Genomic DNA, 20,700 nt, shown 5'->3' with positions numbered 1-20,700 from the left:
AACATTAAAATGTCTCAATGTTTAACTCAATGGGCCCTATTTTAACGATCTGAAACGCAAGTATCAAGCGCGAAACGCAAGTAACTTTGTGGGCGGGTCTCGGCGCTGTTGTTATTATACTGGCGGGATAAATGACTCTTGCGCCCGACGCAAATCTAAAATGGGTTGGTCTGAAGTAGCTTCATTATTCATAGGTGTGGTTTGGGCGTAACGTGAAATAAACCAATCAGAGCGTCATCTCACATTCCCTTTAAGAGCAGACGCGCTTGTTCTAAAGCGGATTGCTATTATAACGGCGGATTTGCCATACGCGCGCCGGCAGCGGTTCACAGCCGAGGAGACCGACGTTCTCGTCAGGGCCGTAAAACACAGAGAAGTGACATTGGGGATGGAGAAACACACCCAAATTAACTTCGGTTAAACAGGCATATGATAATTTGGGTAAATGTGTAAGCTAGATGTATGCTTTTATAATAAACTAACTATCTATCTATCTATCTATCTATCTATCTATCTATCTATCTATCTATCTATCTATCGTAATAATGTATGATTTGCAAAAATGAAAACTGCTGCTTCTGTGTAGATGAGAGAATCAAAGTGTATGCGCGTTGTGCACACGCTACATTGATTATGGCAAAGCATGCACCCTTAAAATAGCATCTGAATAACATGCGCAACGCGCCACTAACTTTAAACTAGTTTTTTTCGGTTAGTGGCGCAATTGTTTTCTAAACCTGTAAAATAGCATGAGGGAACGTTTGCGCCGGAACACGCCTCCTCTTTGCGCTGAACCGCCCCCGGGAGCGCAAATGTATTTCTTAGTTAACTGACGTGCGTCTGTGGAGGGAAAAGTCTGCTGTGCGCAGGTGCAAAATAGGAATGATACATGCGTCGGTGTACAAAGTCAATTGCGCTGGGTGCAAGATAGGGCCCAATGTGTTACTTGCCATTTCGTGGTAATTATATGTGAAATTTACTTGGTTAAAATTGTTTAAAAGTAAATTCTACACACAAAAAATGTCAGTATGCATTTGATGCAGTTATATATTTTTAAATGAGTGAGGCAAGCAAAGTCACTGTTGCATATATATTCCTTTCAGTGTCAATTTACAGATATGAAGATGTATTCTGCTTTGAGTGGCATCCAGACCCAATAACTGCACATTATTTCATTTTCTTTCCCTAAAAAAAGAAACTAAATAGCCCTATTATGATGTGACAAAACATCTTGAAAATTCATTATGAACATTGAATAGCCATCTAGCCATTTTTAGATATGAGCACACGGCCCTGTTCGGGCTGTGGTCAGTGTGGCACAGGAAAAAAGGGACAAATCTGGCTTGCTTTGCTCTCTAATCATTGTTTCCCAGATAGCAGGAGGTCTGGTTTTTCAAACATCTACGACTGCGTGTATCGGGATGGAACTTAGCCAGGATAGAAATAGAGAATGGAGAAAAAGGAGAATGGATCAACTCCATATAAGTTCTGGTCATTAGCCAAGATAATTAATGTTCCTCTGAGAGGATGAATTAAAGCTTTTCTTCGTCATGTTAGCCAATAGGCTGAGTATTCCCTAAGTAAGCAAGACTGAAGTCTAAAACGTTATTTTGGAAGTAAGTAAAAATAAAAAAAGGATGTTGAATTATTAACGAAGACAGACATTTTTTAGGAAAGCTTTTTTTTAGAATGAAGGATGCGTGATGACACTGCTTTCTTCCCTTAACAGCTTTCAGAAATATTAAAAAGGTTTGTTTGGGAAAATTACTTTTAATCCTTTAGTGACCGCAAAACCCAAATCCTCTGTGACAACTTCCTTAAAGCTCCATAAAATGGCTTAGTGAGGACTGATATATATAATAACCAATTATTTAACATAATCTCTGAAATACTTCATTCTTAATGAAGCTTTCAGCTTTGAAATCTCTTTAATGACCACTAAACTGTTTTAGGTCCCATGATGCTCGTGCAATTTCTTTTTTCAACAAAAATAATGTTTTATTTATAAAGTGCCTTTCTCAAGTTCAAGAGATATTGCCAAATACTTTACTCTAAAACTGAAATATATCACACTATATCAAAATATACAGATTTTAAAGTGCCCCTATTATGCCTTTTTTGGATATTACCTCTCATGAAGTTCACTGGTTGTGAATGTAAAAGGTCGACAGAGTTTTAAAGATCAAAGTGCACGATAAATGGAGTTATTGTCTCCCAAAAGAAAGAACTGATTCTGAACAGCCTGAAATGAGTCAGTAGGTCCTACATAGGTTTGTAACTAATTTGCATAATGACGCTGACAGTGAACGACATCTACTTTGACCCGCCCTCAAACCCTGTAGTTGTAGCTGAGGCCTGGAAGAGTTTGGTTTGTGTTGTCGACATCTCAAGATGATGCTGTTTTCTGCGCTGCAAATGCAAATCCATTTATATGCACTTCCAAAGGATAAGATTGATACAGTAAAACCGACGCCATCATTACTGTTCATATCTCTGTGTACAAGCGCTGAGGAAGCCTCCAGAGCTGAACTTCTGATATGCTAATGAGCATTTCTCTTCAGACATGCACTTTAAGCAGTAGACTAATCACAACAGACTGGGCCATCTGACCAATCAGAGCAGAGTAGGCTCTCAGAGAGGAGGGGTTTAGAGAGACTGAATCCTTTATTGACCTATTTGAGGCACTTTGAGAAATGAGGTAAAGCTGCAATGTATTTTATAAGAAAATTAAAGTGTTTCTTGACCTTGGATGCATGTGAACCTTTTATAGGAGACTTCCAAAACAAAACTTGGAACCTTTAAAATAGCATTTTAAATGGTTTTAATGGTTTAAATGGTTAAAATAATTCAAATGGTTCAAATTAATTATTTTAATTTAAATGTAAATACATTTTTTACACTTTCTTAAGGAAATGTGAGTAGTCCTTGTCTGTGCATAACTCACCGATGTAGTGTTATGGACTGGTTAAATTGGGTTACGGGCATAAATAATTTATCCTACTTTTAACAGGATGAATGTATTGTTTGTAAAAATGTCTTTAGGGAAAGTATCATTTAAGGATACCTTGAGACCACCAAGTTGATCGAGATTGTAACTCGCACAAAATTGCAGTGTTAAATTTAATTCTTGTAAGCTGAGGAGGTTTCAGGGGGCCCATTGGGTGTTTTATTAAATCTTAATTATTAAATCTTCTTTATTAAATTTTATTTTGCAGCTCACTGCATATATACAAATGATGCACTGTAAATACCAGGATAACTAAACCACACCACTTCATCTGACTTTACTTTTCTCTTTCATTGTACTGCTCTGTGCTCAGAGTTTCTCATCCTAAATGTGGAATGACAAAAATCATCCAGAAAAAAGAAAAAAAAAGAAAACTCCCATCAGAACAAAGCCTCTTTCAACTTCTCTATGCCCTCCCATGGGATTGTTCCAACAAAAAGATGTATCTCTCTATAAACTATATAGATTTGGGGGGGAAGACAAGTGTGGTCCACATCAATATCCTCTCCCATTTACAAAATAAGGCATAAATGAATTGTGAGCCATTACAGTCAACTGTGACAGAGCACCTCAGTATCGCCAAAGCACATGGGTATGAACGTGTAGTGCTATTGTGAAATGCTGTCATGACGCCAGGGCATGCAAACGGAGGACTGTTTCTTCCATCTGCCATTAGACCAGCCATTTTACTCACTGTAATATTGAGCTTTCCTGAGAGCATCATTTGTACTCTCAAAATCTGACCTTGTACTATGCATCACATCAAAAAACTGAAAAATATCTAACCATCTGAAGTACAGCTGAGGCACAAGCGGGCGAGGGCATCTAGGGTGTTTTGGTACATGAGAAGCACAACATTCTGAATCATTAACCCGGCTAATTCTGTCACTGAGCGAGATCCCCCTGAACAGCAATAAGCCATTAGCTGGCTTTAATAGGTGTCATATTTATATAGCAGCAAAATGGACAGGAGTGATATCAAACAAGAGGACAGGAAAATGCACTCAGAGGGATATCCATAATTCAGAGAGCACTTAAAATGCTGTGGCATTGGCGTGTTCTCTGCTCTTCCCAGATTAGGCTCTCAGTGCTGCCTGTACAGCGAACAGTAATGTGAATCAAGTGTAGGCACATACAGGTATCTCCTAAAAATAAAGTTTCTTTGGCATTGACGGTTCCATGAAGAACCTTTAAGAATGAAGAGGACCTGATTCATGTAGAACACCATAAAAGGTTCTTTAGACTAAGAAATGTTAATGTTCTTAATGTTATAGTTAAGAAATGTTCTTCACACTAAGAAAAAAAAAGGTTCTTTTTAAAACTGTTCACTATGGAAGCTTGTTTCTGCCACAGAATAAAAAAAAAACATAAAAAAAGGTAATTGTGACTTTTTATCTCTTAATTCTGTCTTTTTTTCTTAGAATTGCGTGATCTAAAGTCACTGTTGCGAGTTGTTAAAGGGGTGGTATAATGCCCTTTTCACAAGATGTAAAATAAGTCTTTGATCTCCCCAGAGTGTGTATGTGAAGTTTTAGCTCAAAATACCTCACAGATATTTTTATATAGCATGTTAAAATTGTCCATTTTTAAGGGTGAGCAAAAACACACCATTTTGTGTCTGTTCCTTTAAATGCAAATGAGCTTCTGCTCGTGGCACAGGGGGCGGAGCTTCAAGAGCTTACAGTCACACAGACATGCACTGAAAATTTCAAAAACTTTTTTCCTTTTATGTTCAAACCGGAGTCAGACAATGATGGAGAGACTCAAGAAGAAGTGACAACATGTAGAATGCAACAGAATATTTCTGAATGGTTAGGTCATTAATTCAAGTCATTAATTAGCATATTCTGTCTTGATAAGCTATAAATCGTGTTTTGGGGGCGGGGTTTATGTAAATTTTAGGGTTAGTGATGTCACTAACCCAGGAGGAAGCTTGTTGTGTAGTCCCTACCAGCCGTTTGTTGTAGTCCTTAAAAAGCGATTTCTTTAAAAGCAAATATCTCCCTTTGCTTTGAACTTTGAGCATTGTAACTTTGCAGATGTTGTTTGTGCTCAAACAGCAACATTACACACTAACTAAAGTTAGAAAAGTGAAATCATAATCAACGACTCCTTTAAGTCAGAATTGCTATAGGTATAAACTCAAAATTCAGACTTTTTTCCAGAATTGCTAGTTTATTATATAAACTCACAATTCTGAGAAAAGAAGTCAGAATAGTGATGGGAAAAAATTACGAGAAACTCAGAATTGCAAGAAAATCACAATTACCTTTTTCATTTTTTATTCAGTGGCGGTGGAAACAAGCTAGCATTGTTCACTGAAAGGTTCTTTGCGGGAAACCAAAAATGGTTCTTCAATGGCATCACTTTGAAAACCCTTTTGGAACCTTTATTTTATAGAGTGGTGGTTTCTCTCTTCAATCCAGCTCAATTACACATATTACCCTTTGAGGAAAAGGACGTTGTTTGGTGTTTATTGAAAATCTAGATTTGCATTGTTCAGAGATCTGTATTACTTTTATGTCTTGATTTGCAATGAGTTTGTGTACTGTACAGTATATTGTATACAATGGTGAAATCTGTCCGCGCTCCACTATGAAAATGAAATGAAATTCCAATTGTAATAATTCTACAACTGTCAATTGTATTCCATGATAGTCATTTTGAATTGTTGGTTTAACTAAAGGATGGTGCTTTTTTTTAGCACCTTACGCCATGAGTGTCACAGTTTAATTAAGCCCATGTGTTAACACATTTCGAGCTGCTTTTTTTAATGCAAAAATTAATTCCTGCATGAACAACAAAAACATGTCATCATATCATATGATATCATATGTTAATCTGAGATGTACTATGTAATCATATACAAAATAACGCGATCATCAATATTAAACAGCATATATATCAAAACTGCCTAATGTTACTGAATGAAATGTCATCCCAGGACGAGCTATAGGACTGTGCAAGCATTAGGGCTGTTGATAGACTCTATCTACTCCATCTATGTTTTGATCATTGTTCTGAATCCCATCTGGATGTAGTCTTTGACAAAAACATGATTTTCTCAGCTTTTTGCTCAAAAATTTAGCTTTTTTATGAAACTTACCCACATTCAAGTGTTGATCAATAAAAAAGAATGCATGAATCTAGAATACAAAGTTTTTTTGGTGTTTGTTTTTTAAAAGCAGAGGCTCTGTTCTTTCTTTTGATATATTGCATGTTCAGATATTCATACAACAAATATTCTGGGGGCCATTAATTTTTTGTGAAAATGGTAAAAAAATGGCGGTGGCTGGCGACTTTTTTTTAAAACGCTGGCAGGGAAAGAATTAAGGTTCTATGTTGAACTATATGGAATACGTATTGCATTTACCTATTTATTTTATTTATTAAATTCCATACTCTGTACAGATCAAACAGTCATTTGAGAATAAAACTACTGTCGTCACTCTCTACCCAGCATTTGCAGGCAATTCACACCCTGTCAAAGAGATACAACTCAATGGCATGTGATAACACACAAATAAACATCATCTCTTAAGACCTTATCCTCAGCTTTCCCTCAGGATAAAAGACCGTTAAGAAAATGCCGCAATGGACCTTTATATTCCATCCGCGTGCTGCACAATATACCTCTTTCCCCGGCAAGACTGACGCCTTCAGTTATATGTGTATATTGATTTGTGATTATTCTGCTGCAAACTCCATCATCAGACAGACTCTGCCATGTCTGTTCTTCACACAATTTAACCTTAAAAACTGCAGCTGTGTGATTTCACTGAAGGGAAGCCATGCACCTCTTCCCAGGCTCAGCTAGCACCTCCTGATTCATGGCTGTATATATATATATATTTATCTTCTCCAAATCGAGCCCTCTGTTGTGACGAGGTGCGTTAGCACTTAATCCATCTTGGCCATCGAGATTGGAGCCAGCCAAGTGCCACATGTGCTCCAGCTGTTCTTGACACAAACCCAACAGCAGGCGTTCACAGACTCCGGCCAGGTGCGGGAAGACGGCTGGCAGCAAAGCTAAAGGAGAATAAAAGGAAATGGATAGGGGAGGGAGACCGCATGGCTTGTCAGCTCTTGAATGTAAAATGGCCCCTTTTTTATGGTCCCAGTGTCCCGTCTGCTTTATGAGGGACATACGGAACAAAGCACAGCCACTACGCCGATGATGGATCTCTAATCTTTATGGCCTTCGGAGAGTCAGACAGAGTTTAAAGAGGAGTTTTAAACTGAGCCTCCATCTATCTGGGCCACACGTCTCTCCATCATTCACAACTGCAAATTGGATTTGTACATTGTTTTTCACAGCAAAAAGTGTAAAGAATGTGATACACGGATTCAATTATAACACTGCCTTCAGTTTTTCACATAAAAGGTCTGCCTGTCGGAATCTAACTGTGTATACGATCAAGAATGAGAAAGATATACTATATTCATTTAAATCTATAAATGAGTTCTCTAACAGTCAATACAGGTACATTTACACATCCAAAGTTACATCATTATGTCAGTAGGAGACGACAAGTGACTAAGTTTACTAGGGAGTCAGTGAATCATTCACTTAACCGATTCGTTCACAATGATTCAATCAGGAATTAAACAATTGATTATCTTTATGAGTGACTCATTAAATCATTTACTCCAATTCGTTTCACAAAACTGATTTATTCAGGGCAGATACAAGTATGTAGGTGCTTTCCGATTTGCGTACTTACTCTATGCACTATTCTATGCCATTTTATAGTATAAATAGTGCAATTAGTGCGTTTACACTGACAATTGCACTTCAAATACTCAGATGATGAGCTTATTTAAAAGAAAAAATTCAAAGCTTTCCTTGCCTGCATACCTGCATGTTAAACTTGATTCTTCACTACAAAGGCAATCAGGCAAATAATTACAGTCATTTAAGTGTACGAACAATCGTAAATTAAAAATGAATAAAGATGATTAAAGGTTGAATAATTATGTTATGTTAGGAATAATAATTTAATACAAATAAATAATCATGAATGCAATCATTAATCTTATTAATAATCCAATAAATTATGATTATTAATAATTCTATACACCTAATTCAGTACAAAAAGGGCTCCCACAGGCCCAGGCCAGACACAATATGCCCCAAACAGATCATCTTGACCTCCTCAATGCACTCAATATCAGGTTAAAGTCAATTGGCTGGACCAAATTAAGTGATAACCTTGCAGTATGACCGATGTTTCTAGAGTGTATAGTTTGTTCAGTCAATAAACCAGTGATACGCCAGCACACTTACAGTAAGAGTTCTACACTTTATCTCTAACAAAATGGGAAGGTGCAACATCCTCCTCTTCAATTCATGCCATCTGACCTTCTCAGAGAGCCCTTGATTTTTATCTCAGTCACTCTGACCCCTCTGTTCACAGCATCAGCACACAGGACAGATACGGCTATGGAGCTGTTACTAGGCCACACAAATGCCAGGCTGTCAAGAGGAGAAAATAAGAGCAGGCACAGAGCAATTTTGCAGAGTCAGGCTAAATTTCAAGGCACTTTTATCTGAGATGGCATACTGTGAGCTCATGCATTTTCCTCTCCCTTAGAAAACATGGGACTGGGCTTGCCTCTGGTACCATAAACGCCTTTAAACTCTGGGGGAACATAAAGTAGGACTTAAGTTTCTTAGAGCAGTATTTCCTGCAGAGGCGGACTTTCTCAGAAGAACATTTCCAATCTCATAGCTTCAAAAAAGATGCAAAACAAGAAGCAGTCACAGTTTAAATAAGGGCAATTAGTCCTCCGTTTTCAGTGTGATTTTGAATGTGATTATCTCACTTCACCCCAATGATGAACTTCACCATAATGCGCTTCTACAAATAATTCACTGTAGAAGTGGAAAACACCGTAAAGGTCACATAAAAGTTTTTGTTATTAGAAATTGAGAATGTTATACTCAGTAATCATAATTACACCATATTCACATCCTTATGGGATGAAATGACTCATTTCACAGTATTTATTGAGATTTATTATTATTGAAACATGTACATAATGCAAACATTATCTACAATCTGCATTAAAGGTGCTCTAAGCGATGTCACACGTTTTTTAGGCTGAAACATTTTGTCACATACAGCAAACATCTCCTCACTATCCGCTAGCTGTCTGTCCCCTGAACACACTGTAAAAAAAACGCGGTCTCTGTAGACACCCCAGGCTCCACAAACGGCAACAAAAACAAACCGGCCCAACCTGGACCACGAAACATAACAAACAGTGTTCCAGCCAATAACCGATAAGAATGATGTGCGGGTGGGGGTTGGGGGGTTAGTGCGCGTGCACTTAACTCTTTCCCCGCCAGCGGTTTAAAAAAAAAAAGTCGCCAACCACCGCCAGCGTTTTTGACCATTTTCACAAAATGGACCCCAGAATATTTTTTTGTATGAATATCTGAACATGCAACATATCAAAAGAAAGAACAGGCCCTCTGCTGTTGTATTCAAGCTCAACACTTGAATGTGTTTAAGTTTCATAAAAAAAGCAACATTTTGATAGCCTGGCAAGCCAGACCTACATCAAGATATTAGGTCTGGAAACTCACCATTGTCAGGGCTCAATCTGAGGGGCGGGATAAACGGCTGTCTTTCAAATTCTTAATTTTTTTTTTTTAACAATTAGAATTATTCAACTCAACTCAAAATTCTCAACTGGTAATACCAATTATTGATTATGCAGACATAGTTTACACTAATACCTTTGAGTCCAATCTCAAACCCCTTAATGTTGTATTCAATTCTCTTTGTAGATTTATATTGAACTGTCCATTTAAAACTCATCATTGTTTTATGTATGATTCACAACACTGGTTGCAACCTAAACCACGAAGGGATTACCACTGGATTCTGTTTATTTTTAAATGTGTTTATTCTAATTGTCCTGCATACCTTTTAAACAGCACTTAATACCTTATTGCTCTACATACACTTAGACACCTCCAATGTCCAACATTTTTTACGGTACCAAGGTTGTTATCTGTAGCTGGTAGGAGAGCATTTCAATATAAAGCCCCTCATGACTGGAATAACCTTCCTCTTTTTTGAGGTCTATTCTACATTTGGTTTATTCAAATCGTCACTTTTTTCTTTTCTTAAAACTACATCTTCTTGTAATTAGGGACATCAATGGTATTACATATAAATGGTTTATGTAAAAAACATATAGTAGTATGTATACAATTATGACTTTTTTTTGTCATTTTCTTTATCTGGATTTTCTTTGACATTTCTATGTGAGATGTGACGTTATTCTGTATGTGACATTTTGTCATAAGGCATATTGATAGATGACGCATTTGTTGTTTAATGCATTCGGCTGATTATTTGTCAATATACTTTAATATGTGTGCTAAGTTAATTGTGGGGGCAAGGGCAGGTGAGCGAGGTATTGTTTTGTATATATGTTTGTGTCTGTGTCTTTTTGTATATGTACTGTGTTATTAACCTTTGTGTCTGTACATATGCGCAGGACCCCCTTGAAGATGAGATGTTACATCTCAAGGGGTTATCCTGAAATAAATTCAATTCAATTCAATTCAATTCAAACATTTTTTATTATACACATATTACACACATTAGTAAAATAGGCTTAATTAGCTAAATGTAATGATATACTGTACACTCACCTAAAGGATTATTAGGAACACCTGTTCAATTTCTCATTAATGCAATTATCTAATCAACCAATCACATGGCAGTTGCTTCAATGCATTTAGGGGTGTGGTCCTGGTCAAGACAATCTCCTGAACTCCAAACTGAATGTCAGATTGGGAAAGAAAGGTGATTTAAGCAATTTTGAGCGTGGCATGGTTGTTGGTGCCAGACGGGCCGGTCTGAGTATTTCACAATCTGCTCAGTTACTGGGATGTTCACGCACAACCATTTCTAGGGTTTACAAAGAATGGTGTGAAAAGGGAAAAACATCCAGTATGCGGCAGTCCTGTGGGCGAAAATGCCTTGTTGATGCTAGAGGTCAGAGGAGAATGGGCCGACTGATTCAAGCTGATAGAAGAGCAACTTTGACTGAAATAACCACTCGTTACAACCGAGGTATGCAGCAAAGCATTTGTGAAGCCACAACACGCACAACCTTGAGGCGGATGGGCTACAACAGCAGAAGACCCCACCGGGTACCACTCATCTCCACTACAAATAGGAAAAAGAGGCTACAATTTGCACGAGCTCACCAAAATTGGACAGTTGAAGACTGGAAAAATGTTGCCTGGTCTGATGAGTCTCGATTTCTGTTGAGACATTCAGATGGTAGAGTCAGAATTTGGCGTAAACAGAATGAGAACATGGATCCATCATGCCTTGTTACCACTGTGCAGGCTGGTGGTGGCGGTGTAATGGTGTGGGGGATGTTTTCTTGGCACACTTTAGGCCCCTTAGTGCCAATTGGGCATCGTTTAAATGCCACGGCCTACCTGAGCATTGTTTCTGACCATGTCCATCCCTTTATGACCACCATGTACCCATCCTCCGATGGCTACTTCCAGCAGGATAATGCACCATGTCACAAAGCTCGAATCATTTCAAATTGGTTTCTTGAACATGATAATGAGTTCACTGTACTAAAATGGCCCCCACAGTCACCAGATCTCAACCCAATAGAGCATCTTTGGGATGTGGTGGAACGGGAGCTTCGTGCCCTGGATGTGCATCCCACAAATCTCCATCAACTGCAAGATGCTATCCTATCCATATGGGCCAACATTTCTAAAGAATGCTTTCAGCACCTTGTTGAATCAATGCCACGTAGAATTAAGGCAGTTCTGAAGGCGAAAGGGGGTCAAACACAGTATTAGTATGGTGTTCCTAATAATCCTTTAGGTGAGTGTATTTATATAATATAATATCTATATAAATATATGAAGAGTTCAGATGCAAAAGCCTCTAAGTGCCATCTGAAAATTTCTTCTAGAATGCTCATTTTTATCAAGCTCATATATTTAAGTTCAGTAAATTCACATAAATAACAATTAATAGGCAATTTTCCTTGCCATTTAAGTGAAATTATTGAACTTAAATATACGAGCTTGATAAAAATGATCATTCTAGAAGAAAATTTCAGATGGCACTTAGAGGCTTTTGCATCTGAACTCTTCATATATATATATATTTATTACAAATTATACATTTGTATTGAATTTCTTTGTAGTGAAAAGTATTTGTGTAAATGAATGATTAATGATTCGTGTGAACTAATGAACCGAAATACGCCTAACCAATGGGAATATTGTACATTTTAATTCAGAGATGTGAGATTGGAAAAATTTTGCAATGATGAGCTCATTTTTCTGAACCTGTCGTCATATCTGAACTAGCACAACGGTTCACCTGCACTCATTTATTGCTGACTTGAGTTCACATTTGATAATTGTAATCAGGAATTTTTGAGTCTCTTTGAAAATGAAGTTGACCCATTTATATTTCAATCAGGCAGACTGTCAAATATTAAGTAACATTTCTCTCTCTAAGGCTGTCGTTCACTCTGGGCGAGCGCAATGCAAACAAATGAGAATTAAACTTTGATTATCTGTGTGAAGCAGTCTCACATCTCTGACAGTTTTGACATTTTCACTGACCTTAACTGGCTTCTTCCATCTGATCAAAATGACTTCTATTTCATAGATATGCACAAGATGGTTTTAACAGCAGGAGGAAAGACAGATACCGCTTTATCTGGCACGTCGTCTTTTTCATATGAGTATTCATTCAATCATTTTCATTCAGGTTGCTAGAATTTTACATTTCAGCTGTCAAGAAAAAACGAACTCTTTTTGTTTTCCAGATGTAGACGGTGCAGAATAACTGGATTTCCAGGATTTTGAGTGACGCCTTGAATCGTTTTTAACACATTTTTCCTGATTTTACATCACAATTAGAAAAAACGTGGAGGAAAGACAAGCTATAACTTTATTACTGAGAAGGTCAAACATGTTTTCTTTAATAGCTTTGGAAACAGCGGGGACTCTGCTTGCTCCAGGTGATTAAACTGACTGCAAGATATATAGAAATATGGAATATAAGTAATACGGATGTGCTCAACAGTAATGGCAATATAAATTGGTTCGACACGGTGGGGCTTTACAAACACTGTTGGGAAAGAAATGACTGAATAAAGACCCTCTTTGTGAACACAGGTATGAAAAACCCATAGTAATCCCAACACTAAATCTGTACAGAGGCATTGAAAAAGTTAAATTGGCAACGGATACGGTTTGGTTAATGGAACAAACATTAACTCTATAAATCAGATAATGGGGCACGACCAGCAAAATAGCTTTCTGGGAGCAGACAGACAAGGCACATCACAGGCAGTCAATGGAGGCAGATAAATCAAACACAAAGTAATGCTTAATGACTCCAAATTTGCTCTGTTTTTCTCCTTATTTTCCAAGCATGGAAAATCGTTCCATGCAGTGATATGAACAATAATAGCTTCACATAGTATTTAGAAGCCCTACTCCATACTGTACACCTCCTGTGGGTTTAAATCTATGCAATGTACAATTACCACACAAATCAAGTCTAACGCAGCTCTAATCTTGCTTGTGACTTTTCATTAAATGTCATGGAGAAAAAGCACACATACTGTAGCTACAAAACGCCACTTCATATGCTAATTTCTAAGGGTTTGTCTATCAGATATGAATGGGAAAAAATAGGACTGTTGGCAGGAATCTATAGGAAACTGAATGTTCATTATTCCACTGCTTTGCTGGCTCGTGTAAATCAGTTTACAAGCAAAGCTTTTATTTATTTTTTGTCAATCAAAGCCTCCAATGCAAATTGGGATTTTTCCATCATAGGGGGTATTTATTTATACTTAGTCACTGTGTTTTTACTGATCAGATCAAACAAATGCATGGTGTTCGTCCACATGCAGTACGTGAGCCTTACTCCTCACAAATGGATGAGATAGATGGAAGGGGCAGCCAAAAAATGGGTTGCCAATTGGGCCCAAGAGAGCATTAAACAGAAAATGTTGCTGTCTGGCATGAGAATCGTCACTGCAGTCAACAATACTTTTGCATATATTAGGGGAATCAAAGATAAAATCATAAGGGAATTGTATCGATTTGCAGAAACACATTTATGTGGCCAGGTGTATTTGAAATGTGCACACCCAAAAAGGCCCTAATGTTCTTCTGGTCTAGCGATAAAACACATCATCCCTCATTTAGCAGTAGTTTTGCAACAGTGACCCTGTTAATACCAGTTATTAACGTCAGTCTTCCGTGAGACGATCACAAGTGGTCAGGCGAGACAGGTGCACTTTTAGAATGGACTACAATTCATCATGTGAATACGTGTTGTGCATGTTTCTGTACAAGCCTTTAAATTGTTCAGTTTAAAGGTCCACATTTAAAGCACGTTTCAGCGCAGTGGTTGATTGACAGGTGACTCGGACAGATAATCGTTTACACTACCATTATGATGGGATCACATGCGTTTCTGACTACCTCTGAAGGTGGTTTGAGTATATCGGATTGGAAAACATTTATGAATTACAACCATTTAAGTTTAGATCTATGATCCAAAAGGGGGGTGACAGCTGGCATATCAGGGTTTTGCTCCACAGTGCTAACATCTTCTATCAATAACATGATCAACCCAAAGAAATCTCATTTATATGTTAGCTTATTTCATGGATTTGGTCCTAAAATTAAATGTTTCTCCTTTCTCACAGTCACATACAGTACAAAGTTTTGTTTCAAGAAAAAAATGTTTACTGTTGGTATTAATTATTTTATTAGTATTTTTTGCTGAGAGATGACCCTTATACATATATCTCTATATCTATATATATATATATATATATATATATCTATATATATATATATATATATATATATATATATATATATATATATATATATATATATATATATATATATATATATATATATATATATATATATGAAGAGTTCAGATGCAAAAACCTCTAAGTGCCATCTGAAATTTTCTTCTAGAATGATCATTTTTATCAAGCTCGTACATTTAAGTTCAGTAATTTCACTTAAATGGCAATGAAAATTACCTAATAATGTTACCTAAAATTACCTGAACTTAAACGAGCTTGATAAAAATGATCATTCTAGAAGAAAATTTCAGATGGCATTTAGAGGTTTTTGCATCTGAACTCTTCATATATATATATATGTGTGTGTGTGTGTGTGTGTGTGTGTGTGTGTGTGTGTGTGTGTGTGTGTGTGTGTGTGTGTGTGTGTGTGTGTGTGTGTGTGTGTGTGTGTGTGTGTGTGTGTGTGTGTGTGTGTGTGTGTGTGTGTGTGTGTGTGTGTGTGTGTGTGTGTGTGTGTGTGTGTGTGTGTGTGTGTGTGTGTGTGTGTGTGTGTGTGTGTGTGTGTGTGTGTGTGTGTGTGTGTGTGTGTGTGTGTGTGTGTGTATTAATTCATGCACTCCTTGATTTAAATAACTTTTCACCCTAATTCAAGAACATATAAATTGAATGGAATATAATTACATGCTGTATATAAATTATGTAAGTACGTTATGTCTAAATTCAGTCGATCAGGTTAATGTGCATTTTTAACATACAACATACAAGCATTCAACGTTTTCACCACATGAATTATATAAATCATTTTTTGTTTTTATCAACAGCCAATATGAGGTTAAAAATAAAGCCCGCACAGCTGTGTCTGTCTTTGCCTGCTGAGAAAATGTGCTGCTGGTCCTCCAGAGAGTCACAACTGGCAGCAAAGCAACGGAGGAAGCATTTTAAACCAATAACAAAAAATTATGATTTGCCCCATTTTTATAAATTAGTGTGTGAATATGGGGGGGAATACATTTTTGCTCAAACATCTGAAGGTATTTTGAGCTAATTCCTGTCAATCTCAAATGCAAAGAATAGGCTTATGACTATTGTTTCCTGTTTTGTTTAAAGGGGTGGTATAATGTCTTTTTCACTGAGTCCCCAGAGTGTGTATGTGAAGTTTTAGCTCAAAATACCCCACAGATATTTTTATATAACATGTTATAAAATTGTCACTGTTTGAGAGTGAGCAAAAACGCACTGTTTTTGTGTCTGTCCCTTTAAATGCAAATGAGCTGCTGCTCCCGGCACAGGGGGCGGAGCTTCAAGAGCTTGCACTCACACAGACATGCACTGAAAATGTCAAAAACTTTTAGCCTTTAATGTTCAAACCGGAGTCAAACAAAGATGGAGAGACTCAAGAAGAAGTAACAACATGTAGAATCCAACAGGACATTTCTGAATGGTTAGTTGATGATGATTTTAAATAGTTTTTGTGTAGTTATCTTCTAGTCATTGATTAGCATATTCGGTCATGATAATCTATTAATCGCGTTCCTGGGGGTGGGGTTTATGCAAATTTTAGGGTTAGTGATGTCACTAACCCGGTAGGAATGTCGTGTAGTCTCTACACAGCAAAATCCCCAGTGTTAAATCAACACCTACAGTGTCAAATTTAACACCAGCAAAGTGTGTATATGTGTCCACACTACACAGTGTAACATTTACACTTTTGAAAGTGTTAATTTTTTAACACTAATTTTCTGTTAATTCAACACTGTATATTGTTAAAAGTTAGCACTATTCAACACTTAACATTGTTGTTTTTACACCACACTAGTGTTAGTGTTAAATTACAGTGTTATTGAGTAACATTTTTATTTTTACACCAACACCAGTGTAGTGTGAATACAACAACATTAAGTGTTAAAATACTGTTCAGCAATAACATTATTGAGTGTCAATACCAATAGGCTACCTCTAGAGCTGCTTCCATTCCTACTAAAGACAAATGGCAGAAAATGTCACAAACACTCTTTATTAAGGTACACAGCAAAAAATCCATGTCAGCAAAAAAGCCAGTGTACATTTAACTCAATTTGAGTCAATATACATTACTCATGGAGTACATTTGAACTCTTACAGTGTTTAAAATGTACTCCGTGAGTAATGTGCATATTTCACACTTTCAAAAGTGTTATTTTAACTCCAAAATGGAGGGAGTCATATATACATTTCAGGAGTGTTAAATTTGACTCAAATTGAGTTTGTATTTATGAGATGTGCTTTTTGACAAAAGGAATCTTTTCAGAAATAAAAGCAAAGCATTTAACCTATTGATAACATTGAATGCACATCAAAACAATCCAGAAAGTTAGAATTCGGTTCATTGTAAAGTTAAAAATAAAGGCAAAATGCAAACAGTTGTTTTAACAAGCTAGTTTTTATTAACGAACAAGTCCCTTTACATATGTTAACTTTTAAAATAAATGAAGGCAAAATATAGGCATTTCTGTCATCAGAATTATGTGAAAGCTGCTCATCAAATGGTCTGTATCTCTGTAATACTTCAAGTCCTGTACATGTCAGTGAATGTAAGTCCTGTGTCAGTGAAGTTGAGTCAATACCTTCGACTTTGCAACAGTACAGCAACAACATTCAGCAGATGAAAAACAGTTGCAGGATATGAGTGGATCAGTTGTGTCCAGTTGCTGACAGTAAAGTTCAGTGCATAGCCTAGTTGTTTCACAGAGCAGGAAAGGCTGTGCAGATCCAACTTTCTCAAAATCCTGGAGTGCTGGTTCCCTAGAGTAGACAACACAAAACCAGACCATTTACAATTAATACTATTTGTGTTTTATAAATACAGCAAGGTGACTCAAACAATAAACTATTTTGGTTAGATTAAGACTGGAATTTTTCTGATTTCCAAGTAAATTAAAGACTTAATTCATCCAAAAATGTAAATTCTGTCATTATTTACCCTTATGTTGTTCCAAACCAGTAAGAGTTTTGCTCATCTTCGGAACACTTAAAGGGATAGTTCAGCCAAAAATGATATTTAACCCATGATTTACTCACCCTCAAGCCGTTCGAGATGCATATGTCGATCTTTTTTCAGACGAACACATTTTCAGTTATTTTAGAAAATGTCTTAGATCTTTCAGTGGTTATAATGTGAAGCAATAGGGTCCACTGCTTCAAGTCCAAAAATGTGCATGCATCCTTCACAAAAGTAATCCATCCGGCTCCAGAGGGATAAACGAAGGCCTTCTGAGGGTAATCAGTGCGGTTTTGTCGTAAAAATATACATATTTAAAACTTTATAAACGAAAATAACTGGCTTCCGGCAACGGTCGACGCGCGTTTACGGAGATGGATGCTGGCGTATGACGTAGGACGTATAGCGTAGGAAGCGTTGTGACATAAAACGAACGTGACAGCGCAGCCAGTAAATATGTATATTTTTACGACAAAACCGCACGGATTACCCTCAGAAGGCCTTCGTTTATCCCCCTGGAGCCGGATGGATTACTTTTGTGAAGGATGCATGCACATTTTTGGACTTGAAGCAGTGGACCCTATTGCTTCACATTATAACCACTGAAAGATCGAAGACATTTTCTAAAATAACTGAAAATGTGTTCGTCTGATAAAAGATTGACATATGCATCTCGAACGGCTTGAGGGCGAGTAAATCATGGGTTAAATATAATTTTTGGCCGAACTATCCCTTTAAGATATTTTTTATAAAATCTAAGAGATTTCTGTCCCTTCATCGACAGCCTATTCAACTATCACTTCCAAAGCCACAGAAAGGTATAAAGGAAATCATAAGTAATCCATGTGACTCAGGTGGTTTAACTTCAAATTTTTTTATGAAGCAACAAAAGTGCTTTGTTTGCACGAAAAAACAACAACAACAAAAACTCAACTTCATTTACAAATTATTAATCTTCGATGCACGCTCACTTAACAACGCATGTTGGAAATTAATATTTTACAAATTAAGTGGTAAATGATTTTTTGCTTCAAACACAGCACTTGCATAGTTTAATAAAATGTATGTTAAACCACTGGAGTCGCATGGAGTACTTTAATGATGTACCTTTACACCTTTCTGGGGCTTGAACGTGGTATTTGCGTGGACTGTCAATGGAGGGACGGGAAACTCTCAGATTTCATTAAAAATATCCTCATTTGTGTTGTGAAGATGAAATAAAGTCTTGCATGTTTGGAACGAGATGAGGGTAAGTAATGACATAATTTCCATTTGTAGGTGAACTAACCCTTTAGGAATAAATTTAGACACGCACCTTAAGAAACCTCACTAAATAGTCAGCTGACAGAAGAATCTTCGTTCCCTTCTTGTGGCTTTGTGATGTCGGAGGCAGGTGATGGGCAGAGATTTCCCAATCAGTTGAGTCTAAAATTAAAAACCAAGAAAACATCTACCTGTCAAATCATGAAAACAATTGGTTTGAAAACTAATTTTATTTAAGGAAAAGGAAAAGTAACTTTTGTAAAGTAATTTGACTGGACAAATTCAAAATGACTGTTATGAAACACAAAAAATCTAGTTAACGTTATACCAATTAGCAACAAAGCTATAATTTTTTAAAAATGTTTATGCACATGATTATCTCATATGTTATCTGTAAAATCTGACCCTCACCAGGTTCTAGTCTGTAACGTTACAGCCTTTAAAGACCAAGCCTGGTTAGCCTTAGCCACTTGGTCCAGCATGGAAATGCTCCTAACAAACACAAATAACACAATCAATACATTTAAACATGAAAGCATATTCAAATATCAACCAAAATTTAATCTGATAAATACATTTTCATAAACATAATCTTAAAGAAGTACTTACACATTCTAAGAAAGTTTGTTTTTCAGATAAAATGAAAGTAAAAGATAGTTTGAGGATAAACACATTATGATATTTGCACATCACAAATATTGTCATAAAACAAAATAACATTATAAAATACGTATTGTAAATGAGTTAAAACACTTACTCTGTGTTTTCACCGTTAAAAAGCAAACTCCGCGTCTGCACTGCGTCACGAGTCAAAGAAGATGCAGGGCAGCAGCTAATGTTAGTCTGTGAGAAAGGTTTAGGCGCACATCACATAAATATCGTTATAAAACATTATAATGCCATGAAATACATGTTGTAAATTAGGTTAAAAACACTTAACTTACTTTGGGTGTTTTCCCTGTTGACGTTACAAGCAAACCTTCTCGTCGTCAGCTCCGTATTGAGTCAAAGATGTCGCCTTTGAGAAAGGTTTCGGCTCGTTTAAACACGCAGAACATTTAAATTTCTCTATAAATCAATATGTTATAAAATACATATTGTAAATTAGATAAAACACTTACTTTCGTCGTTTCTCTGTTTAAAAGCAACCTCATCCTGGTCTGCTCCGCATCGCGCATCAACGAAAATGCCTTTCTGAGAACGATTTAGCCGTTCACAGCACATACATATTGTAATAAAACAATATGATGTAATAAAATTGTATAAAATGCATATATAAATGCGATAAAACACTTCATATCTGCGTTTTCCCTCCTCGTATGCCTTGCATCGCGAGTCAAAGAAAATGGCGTCTGTGAAAAAAGTTTCAGGTTGTTTCGTCGCGCCCAGCGCGTAAATGTCCCGGATGTAACTAATAACACTCTCTCCGTGTAAATTTAGTAACTCTACATATTTACACCAGCCAGAGGGTGCGGTTTGCACTAGCAGTGTTAATCCCTTGAAATTCAACACCAGAAATTGAACTCTTTACTCTAAGAGTCCTTAACACCAGGATTTCAACACTGGAGATTTTGCTGTGTACCAGCCGTTTGTTGTA

General features: G+C 36.8%; 1 protein-coding gene and 1 long non-coding RNA gene across 2 annotated transcripts in view; both read right to left on the bottom strand.

Annotated features, from left to right (window-relative positions):
- The window catches only part of calcr (calcitonin receptor), a 69,230-nt gene that overhangs the window by 35,739 nt on the left and 12,791 nt on the right, over positions 1-20,700 (bottom strand). The window lies entirely within an intron of this gene.
- LOC309510572 lies at positions 16,475-20,681 on the bottom strand. The gene is made up of 6 exons (XR_014210397.1): positions 20,225-20,681; positions 20,048-20,121; positions 19,861-19,946; positions 19,515-19,595; positions 19,156-19,265; positions 16,475-17,644 (listed from the first exon to the last, which is right to left on the bottom strand). It is a non-coding gene; the product is annotated as an uncharacterized lncRNA (long non-coding RNA).

Source organism: Leuciscus leuciscus, assembly GCF_965113295.1.
Source record: "Leuciscus leuciscus genome assembly, chromosome: 12".
Lineage (NCBI taxonomy): Eukaryota > Metazoa > Chordata > Actinopteri > Cypriniformes > Leuciscidae > Leuciscus > Leuciscus leuciscus.
This window is presented reverse-complemented; position numbering and strand designations above follow the sequence as displayed.